We start from the raw sequence: 9624 nt of genomic DNA, 5'->3' as shown, positions 1-9624 counted from the left end.
GGTTGATTAATGTGTTTCTCTCTGTGTGTGGGCGTGAGTGTTATGTGCGCGTGCAGCCAGATGCTCCCTTCACACACTCACATGCAGCCAATTGCATGGGAAGAAGAGCCGGTATATGTCGGAAGAACAATAAATTAAAGAAAATGCTGACCTCAGAAGCGCTGCCGGAATGCTGCCACGATCGTCCGGAGAGAGGTGGAGGTGGTGGTGGTGATTCGGTTGTGCCTCCGCGGATACCTGCGAGCAGAGCCGAGGATCCGCGTTGTCTGTCTGTCACATAGTTGCTGCTGGTAATGCTGGACCCCTTTCTTTTCTTCCGTTTTTTTTTCTTCTTTTTTGGGAGTGGGGTGGGAGGTGGGCATGCACATCTGAGTGAGAGGGGCGGAGCCGCCGGGGAGCTACACAAAGCCACACACGAGAAGGGTTTAACGGTTGGCGTCTAACAGTACGTTGGGAAATATTGGAGACCGATACTGTAGTACATTTCTATTTATTTATTTATTTGTTTTTTTTTTTTTTTGTTAATTTCCGTGAGTGTTTGGGAGCTGAACTACGACAATGGAAAGAATGTAATGTACATGCCAACCCTCTAGTTGGCAGTGTTTTTATTTTTTTTTAAAGAAACACCACATCCACGTGCACATCCTCCTTGTCATCCTCCTTGTCATCTTGACTCTCACCCTTTGACGAAGTATAGGTGGATTATGTCAGCCATGTGACACATTAGCTTGTGTGTTAAATAGCTGAAGTTCACAGTGCATGTCGTCTGCCGTTATTAGATTCTACCCATACTGTATTTCTTTTGTATTTACTACCTACTCAGCAACTTTTGCTTTGTGTTTGACACACCCCTCACATTGTCTTAAAGGAGTTCCACAATTTTATTCCTGTTTATTTCCTAAGAACAGGTTCTGTGAGCTATCTTACATGTGCTTGTGTTTAATTTGTTCCTTTTGTTTGGTTAAGAAATGGAAGCGCACCAGTAACAATGTGAAGCGAAGGGGATTTTTTTTTTTAATTAAAAGCGGCCAACGATGTTTACTTCATCATAGTCATTCAGTTGGTTGTGCCTATTGTGCTGTAGTGACATTCCAGGTTGTCAAATACTCAAACGTGCTCCAAAACAGCCCGCAAAGATTGTTTTCCCCATTTTCAATGAAAATAATGTTGCATCATAGACCCCTGAATTTGAATTGTGTAAATGAGTTAAAAGAAGTTGTTTTGTTGTCTGTGAGCTCCGACAGGGTCTGGCCATGAATGTATAGCAGGGACCGAATGTCCCGGTCTTTTTTTCTTCAACAGAACTTGGCAGCACACAAGATGGAAGACATGATTGAACTCTGAATTGACTTCAATTCAGTCCACTCGCACACAAGAAGTACCCCCGGACCTTCATGCCACCCCCACCCCACCCCACCTCCTCCTGTTTGTTTTCTCACGGCTCACTTGTCACCTCAAAACTTTTTTTCCTCATCTCTTTTTTTTCCTTTCGTCCCCCTTGTCACTCACTTTCATTCTTTTCTGCTTTTGCAATTTTAAATGAGTTGTTCTTGTATTGTCTCCACTTTCTATCTACATTGATACAGCATACTAATTATAGTCTCGGAAGTCCAACCAACAGTCACCATCCAATTGTTCACCTTCATCGAGGCTCACCTCCTGCTTGCGTCTGAATTTTGCCATCAAGACTCGTCCATTATTCACTGAGGAATTCTCCTCTTAAAAAAAAAATCCTGGTTATGCATTTCTCCAATTTTGAATCAGTCACATAACCACTCTTGTATGAAGGCTACACTTAACAAAAATTACAGTGCTTACTTTATAATGCAATTTTTCTACTTTCTGGGTTTTTTTTTTTTTTAGACTGCAGTGTAAAACTTCACCATCGAATACACAGAAAAAGTCCCGGTACCGGACATGTACTAGTAAGAAGTAGAGCTGACTCTCACTCCGGTGGATGATTAAACCTATGCACTAAAACTTCACAAATGAAAGAAGATTTAGAGCGAAACAATGATAGGCCAGTGACTACAGCAGCCTTTTGAGAATCGCAGGGTTAATTTACGCGACTAATGAAGTGATGCCACAGATGTCAGCGCAATAATTAAGTGCCGCAAAGCAAATGTCGGCTGCTTGACCTTGCCATTATCACACGGAACCAGGTAGTGGCGTTTGGCGCTTCGGTGTTCACCCTCATCTGACATTCGGCTTTTGAGCATCCATAAATTACTCGCAAATATGCAAATTGGATTCATGCAATTTTTCTCACACAAGATCAAGCACAGTGCTTAGTGAGTGACTTCAACCTAGGGAAGATAAAAACTAAATATGTCTGTGTCTCTACAGTGGACAACCATCATCGTCTGAAAATGACGGCAGGTTCTGGCGTCCTTTTTGCGACTCTTGTGTGTGTTTAATCCAATTCAAATGTGTCACCTGCGCCTGTGGACATGACACGATAGTGTCCGTTTGGCGTGAGAGCAAGACGGCGCCGCCACCACCGCCGCCGCAGTTTGTGCACTTGTAGTCAGTGTGTTTTTGATTCCCTCCCCTTAATTGCCTCATCAGTAAATGTCAAACGTTCAAATGAGTGCGCTATCTCGATTTATTCAGTTGTTTGCGCTCCAGCGGGCGCGAGCTGCCGCACGCTGCAATTACTGCCGCACGGCTACGCGCGCCCCCCCGTCAACAATAAATCGGCTCACAAAAAGAGATTTAAGCCTTCGCTTGTGAACCGTAAGACCAAAGTGGAAAGTCATCTTGCGCTTGAGTTTTGCAATGAGAAACAATCTTGCGCTTTATTGTGACTTTTGTGACGTTTATAGTTGATAACTGTCACAGCTAGGGGGCAAATTTCCGCGTTAGTGGAATGTTTGTCTTTGCGGTTTGTGTTTATACCTGTCAAATTTAAATCTGCCTTGCGCAGTTGGAGTCCCGACTCACTGGATACGAGTGTTTTCTGTTGGGTACCGAGTAGCACCTGCTGAGATTAGATTTTAAAATTATGTTACTGGCCTATAAATCACTGAGTGTCTCAGGTCCTGAATACAGTTAAGAAATGCTCATGGAATAAATATAAACCCATTAGGGTTCTGAGGTCAGCAGAGTCAGGTCAATGAGAGGAACCCAGAGTTTAAAGCAAACATGGTGCATCAGCATTTAGCTGTTATGCTGCACATAGCATGAAATAAACTGCCAGCAGAATTGAACTTCGCCCTTAGGGTAAATGATTTTAAAACTATGCTGCCCCCCCCCACTCACACCCATATTCATGTTTTTCCAAAATCGCATTCTTGCGCTGTCAGGAATTTTAGTAAACTATATTTTGTTTCTCTATTTCCCTTTTAAATGTCTTAATTTCTTCAGTTTTTTAAAATGTCGAACACTAGTTTGGCTTTAAATTTGTGGTTAGCGCGTCGAACTCACAGTGCAGAAGTTGTGGGTTCCATTCCGGGCTCCGGAATGGAGCTTGCATCTTCTCCTCGTGCCTGCGTGGGTTTTCTCCGGGTAGTCCAGTTTCCTCCCACATTCCAAAAAACAGGCTGATTGAACACTCAAAATTGTGTCTAGGTGTGAGTGTGATCGCGGATGGTTGTTCGTCTGTGTGTACCCTGTGAATGGCTGGCAACCGGTTCAGGGTGTCCCCCGCCTACTGCCCGAAGACGGCTGGGATAGGCTCCAGCACGCCCCGCGACCCTTGTGAGGATGAAGCGGTTCAGAAAATGGATGGATGGAGGGTTGTTTTGGAACAATGTGAAACGTTGACTTCCCGGCTACCTGAGTGATGAATATAAAACTGCCATGGCATCGTAAGAGCATCGGTAAAGTGCCCGATGACAAGCAAGAAACCACAAAAAACAAATCATAAACCTGACCGCAAATTGGTCATACTGCGTAAGAACAACCACCGCCTGTGATTTTTTCCGACAGCAACAAAATTAGCTTGCCATGTTAAGAAAGACTCAAACGTCATCCAAAAATGTCTCTCGCTCAAACTATGATTCAACACCAGGTGCTTATCAACCCTCTCCAGGTGCTTGTCACTCAAGACTTTTTATTACGCTGCAGCCTTTGTAGTTCGAAAAAAAAGTAAGGGGGCCACCGGCTATGAGTTCATCACGACAGAGGAATTATGGGAGTAGATCTGATGGACTCACTTCACTCATCAAATCGTACTTCTTTGAATTAAATTGAGATACATATCAAATCATCTCTTACTGGAAAGATATATCGGGGAGGGAAATGTCACATTTACAGTACTAATAAGTTCATTCATCCATCCAATCTATTATCTGATCTGCTTATACTCACGAAGGTCGCGGGCGTGTTGGAGCCTATCCCAGCCGTCTTCAGGCCAGTGACACCCTGAACTGGTTGCCAGCTCACACTCACAATCACACCAAGGGACAATTTACAGTGTTCCATTCGCCTCCCATGCAAAGTTTTTTTGTTTGTTTGTTTCAGAATGTGGAAGAAAACCCAGGCAGGCACAAGCAGAACATGCGGAAGGCAGACTACCCCTTGAACTGGTCGCCAGTCAGTCAGTCGCAGGGCACATATAGAAACAGACAACCATCCACGCTGTCACTGAGTGGGAAATGATCCCACACTGCCCCCCCTCACCCCCCCCCCACACACACACACACACACAAGTCAGGCGAGTGTACCACGACACCATCAGCGACTCCCCTAATCTATAGAATTTCTCAAATTGGTGGAAATAAACCCAAACTTCCTCTCTGCCATCTTTGCTGAGTGTCTTCTCCAACCACTGGCACCGAAGCTGCAGCCCAGCTCTCATCATGTCTACCTGCCGTAATCATCCCAGGCACGTAAAGCTTTCCGACACGGACAAAACCGTATCTGAACATCTGCCCATTTCTCACACCGGAGCTGCTTTGTTGCGTCTCCCGACTAATTGATGGCCATTAGTAACCCTCGAGAGTGTGACGGTCTCCATAGTGACGCCGATGCACACGAGCGTTTCAGGCCTTATCTCAGCCATTGCGTGCCATCTGTTTGTCCTGATTGCACACTCGTGACTGATTTCAAAATGGTCCGAGTCGCCATCACGGGCTCATTCACATCAACAACCGGTAGTTGATTTTTGTGTGTTTATTTACCTGTGTGCGTGTGTGTGTGTGTGTGTGTGTGTGTGTGTGTGTGTGTGTGTGTGTGTGTGTGTGTGTGTGTGTGTGTGTGTGAGATGCCACCAGGGTAGCGATGATGGCTGAAGAAAAGTGTGACAGTAACCATTGAACAGGAAATGGAAATGATTACAACAAACAAAAACATCTCGCCGCTCAGTACAATCGTAGCGTCATAGTTAGCAAGTACAGACAGAAATGGATTTGACCAAAAAAATACTAACTTCGATACACCAATTAAATGAACCTTTTTATTCACCCTGTAAACTGATAACAGGAAAAGCCGTCCACTGTAGTAACCACTGTCCCTGGTAATAGTGAAATCTAAACCACTCAATCTTTACCAGGATAAAAAGCCTAATGGTAAATCTTATTTTTTTTGTCAAAAAAAAGATGTCTTTTCCAGAATGGAAAAAAAGCATAATATTACAAGAATAATGGTTATTTTTTTTCCAATTCCTACATATGACTTTCTTCCCTTGTTGAACCTTAACTTCATGAGAATAAGATTGGGACTTTATCTTGTGGGGGTGGGGAATGAGACTTTCCTCCTGTAATAAAATCTAATAAAATATGAATTTCAAAACTAGGTAACTTTTGAATTTCTGTGGCACTTCGGGGCACACATAGAAGTTATGCTTATTTGACATCAGAATTATGAGAGAGTCCTTGTAAAAAAAAAAAATTTTTAATTCTCCCATATTCTGTTTATGGTCTCTGGAACCAAACTTTTAGATCCTCCTTGTGTGATCTTTAAGAATGTTAAAAGGCAAATTAAAACATCACCCGTACAGTTCATAAAGTTTTCAGATGGTGACACAAATGCATTCACTGTGTCTTATTTCCGATGGAGAAAAAAAAAAGTTGGCAGCAGCAGTTGGCTGCAATCAACAGCTATTGATTTAAAAACAAATATCTCTCCCTCGGATGAATTTGACAGTTTCACTTATTAAAATGCACGGGATCACGGTGGAGCTCATAAAGGCTCAGAAACAATATGCAGGAAAATATGGGTTTAATAAAACTCACAGCTGCTGCTTCTGACCTGCTCGGTGCTTCATCTGCCAGCCTGCGACTGGATGGAATCATCCCGGGACACACGGGGGTTGGTTACATCGCCGTCCCAAAACACTTTATGAGCATTTTCGTGTGCAGTTATAGCGACAGCCCGGTGAGCTGCTGCTGCTGCTGCTACTTCCTTAATGTTTTTTTCCATACCAATGAATCAGTTTTCCTTCCCAAAGGAAAGAGTTGACTCAAGAGGCCATGGTAAGACCAACCCAAAATACACGGTTAACTCATTCAGAAGCAGCCAATTCTAGACCATGTCTGAAAAGACGTTTAAAAACGTCTTTGGGAGTGAATGGGTTTTAATTACTTTTAAGCGCCCAAAATAAGCCAATGTTCAGTCAGAAAGAGATTCAGCTGATTTCCTGTTTCCGTTTGCTTTATCTGGATCGCAAAACAATGTTGTACATTTCAGAATTCTAACAAAACGTCCTTGGAAAAAAAAGTCACACGAAGCTTTGCATAATCGGCATTTGTCAGCAGCATATAGGATTGACTCAGGGCTTTTTCTTTGGGTCTTTTTTCCACTCTTATTCCAATGAGATGAACCTTTGGCATGCACAAAATAGGAAATGTTACCCAACTCTGAAGTAAGCGAAAGTATTCTTGCAGAATTTGCCTCAAAATTCCACCCCTTCTCCCCACAAAAAAAAACAGTTTGGTCACCATGATGTCATGAATCTATTTTTGTTTTGATTACATTTGGTTCAGTACTCCCTATACTTCTCCTACCTTGCTGCTTTTTTTTGGGGGGGGGGGGGGTCCACTACCATCACCCAATACGACAGAACGATCCGACCAAAACTGGACCTGAGGCAAGAAATTGATCCCTGTTACCGTCTGGCTCCAGCGGCGCACATCTCGCAGCAGTCCCATCGTCCTTGATCTGGCGGCGCACGGCTCGCCGCCGTCGTCTGTCCCTGTTCCGGCAGCCCGCCGCCCGTTCTTGTTCCGGCGGCGAGCCGTCCGTTCCTGTTCCGGCGGCAAGCGGCCTGCGGGCCACCACTGGATGACTTTGGGGCGTTTGGGATCCGTCACTTGAGGGAGAATTACTGTCATGATTCTGTTTTTGTTCAGATGACATTTGGTTTTGTTTCCTTCCATGTCTTTTTTGTCTCCACTTGTCCTTGTCACCGAGTCCCTTGCGTTGACCAAACAGCTCCTTCAACTCTTTGTGTCTTGTCCAGGGGTTCCTTGTTGTCTCGTCAGTCTGCTTGCATTTCGTTTCCTGGTTTCTGTCAGTCTTTGTCAGATTGTTGTGTTGCTTTTTTTCCCCAGGATTTTATTTGAGTTTGGGTTTTAGTTTTTTCCACTCTACCCCTGCGAGTGTTTTTCTGTTAATACATTTGGTTCAGCACTCCCTGATTCTCCTGCCTTGCTTTTTTTGGGTGGTGGGGGGTGGGGGGGTCCACTACCATCACCCAAAATGACATGCGGTGTGTCATCTTCAGTGAGAAGTTGGTGTCTCAGCAAAGCAACAGAGGAATCGATGCACTGCTGAGCTGGGCCTCACCGTAGTGACTGACTGCTTGACAGTTTAATTTAATGCCAGTCAGTGGCTAACTATTCCCTGCTGCCGTCTTGCTAAATCAATCATACCTGCACACACACTTTAAAGCGGCACGGCTCCATAGCACGCATGTACACCAAGGTTATTATGGTTAAGGAAAACGAAGATGCTTTAAAAAAAAACAACAAAAAAAAAAAACTGAAACTATCTTATGTTTCTAAGAGGAATGATAATTAGAGTGAAAATGTCCTCCGCATAAGTCTTTGTCAGTTGATGTATGGAGCTTTCAGAGTTCATTTGAAATGTATTTATTTGGGTATTGCTACATCCCCCGTACAAGAGAAGGAAGGAGAAATTGTTTGAGGATTGTATACTTTACTTTATTGTACAATACTTCGTGACCTTTTTCTTTTTTCATCTTGTGTTCAACTTTTGAGGTTCCACTGTATTTAATTGATGCCTGAAGTAAGCATTCTGGGGAATGTGCTCATTGGATGTGTTTGTTTGTTGTGCTATTTGCGCAAAAGGGAACATTTTTTTTGGGGGGGGGGTTGGCTGTGGGGCGGGGTTGCCTGACTGCTGTGGTTTCCCTCATGTTCACACAGCAGGTGTAAAGCGGGTGTTAGTTCCCGGGAGACGGCGACTCCATTTGCTGATAACGCCTTAAAAGCATTGAAGCTTTTTGCTCACTGCCTACCCTTCGTCTTTCTCACGCCATTTCTCCCGCGTTTTAGCCCGTCACCGACTTTGTCATGAAACTTCCGTGTGGTTCAAGTAATTCCTCACAGATTTTCCCCGCTATCATCGCATGTCATCCTCACAGCAACTGATGTATTGTGTGCTATTTTGACCTTCATCCCTCATTTTCTGTTTATAATTTGCTTTTTTTAAATCATGATTTTTTTTTTTACCTACCTAATAGAATCACGTAATGATGCCGCGCGATAAGCTTCATTCCCTAATTCTGTTTACACTACTACAGTGTAGTGGCTTGTGACTGATGGGTCTTGCAACATGATTTCAAAAAAAAAAAAATTTAAAAAGCAAAATGTGTTAGCTGGCATTGCACCTTCCTTGGAAAAGACAAAAGTCTGCTTGCGCCGGCCCTTTAAGAACATCGCCTCCCCAGGCAGACGGGGAGGCTTCGTCTGGTCCCTCATTTTTTTCACCGCATCTGCCATGCGCCAGCTTGGAACTGGGTTGTTTCCATGGTGATTACATATGTGATGGACAGGTCGGTGTATGACGGCAGGGATGCCGAGCGCGTGCGCGCATTCGGCTTAAAATGAATAAACGCTCATTTTGACTAATCAGCTGTGAAGAGAACATTTATTCACATTTACCGATTCAAATGGACCTGATTGTGTGATGTGTGTCTGTGAGTCTTTTGTTATGTAATCCACTTGCAGTTTATTTACAGTCAAGGTTCCCTCCGACATGTGCCTTTTCAAGACAAGTGGAGTGTGTCATTCCATAATATGCGGTAGTGACGCACAGTTCAAAAAGGTTTTAAGGATGACTCATTCTCAGCATAGAAAACAAGCCCCCGATTCCAGACCGGCGCTGATATTTTAGGGATAAATCTTGATTCTATTTTATTTTACTTAGTTTCATTGACTTAAATATCTCTATGTAGAAATGATTTGAGGTATTTCACAAATGCTGTCATCGCCATACATTGATGACGCTATAATTGTGTGAAGACAGGTAAGTTATTTCTTGACCGTACAGGTCTGGACATAATCACGTTTGGGTGTGGTCAGTGAAATTGACTTCAGATTTCCCCCCAAAAAATTTGATTCGAAAAAGCCACAGGTACTTCATGATTTAACAAGGGAGGAAAGTATTTTTTTTCCCACACAGGGCCAGCCAGTTAGCCTTGAATAGTTTTTTTTTTTG

General features: G+C 43.5%; 1 protein-coding gene across 1 annotated transcript in view; it reads right to left on the bottom strand.

The window, feature by feature from the left end:
• st6gal2a (ST6 beta-galactosamide alpha-2,6-sialyltranferase 2a) overlaps positions 1 to 609 on the bottom strand; it is a 31412-nt gene extending 30803 nt beyond the window's left edge. The window contains exon 1 of the mRNA XM_019894539.1: positions 152 to 609. The gene's annotated coding sequence lies outside the window, so the exon portion shown is untranslated. The remainder of the gene's footprint in view (positions 1 to 151) is intronic.
• Between the last annotated feature and the right edge of the window lie 9015 nt (positions 610 to 9624).

The sequence above is a fragment of the Hippocampus comes genome, unplaced genomic scaffold (assembly GCF_001891065.2).
Source record: "Hippocampus comes isolate QL1 unplaced genomic scaffold, H_comes_QL1_v1.1 scaffold96, whole genome shotgun sequence".
Taxonomy (NCBI): Eukaryota; Metazoa; Chordata; class Actinopteri; order Syngnathiformes; family Syngnathidae; genus Hippocampus; species Hippocampus comes.
The sequence above is the reverse complement of the archived record's forward strand: the minus strand, read 5'-3'. Positions and strand labels throughout refer to the sequence as shown.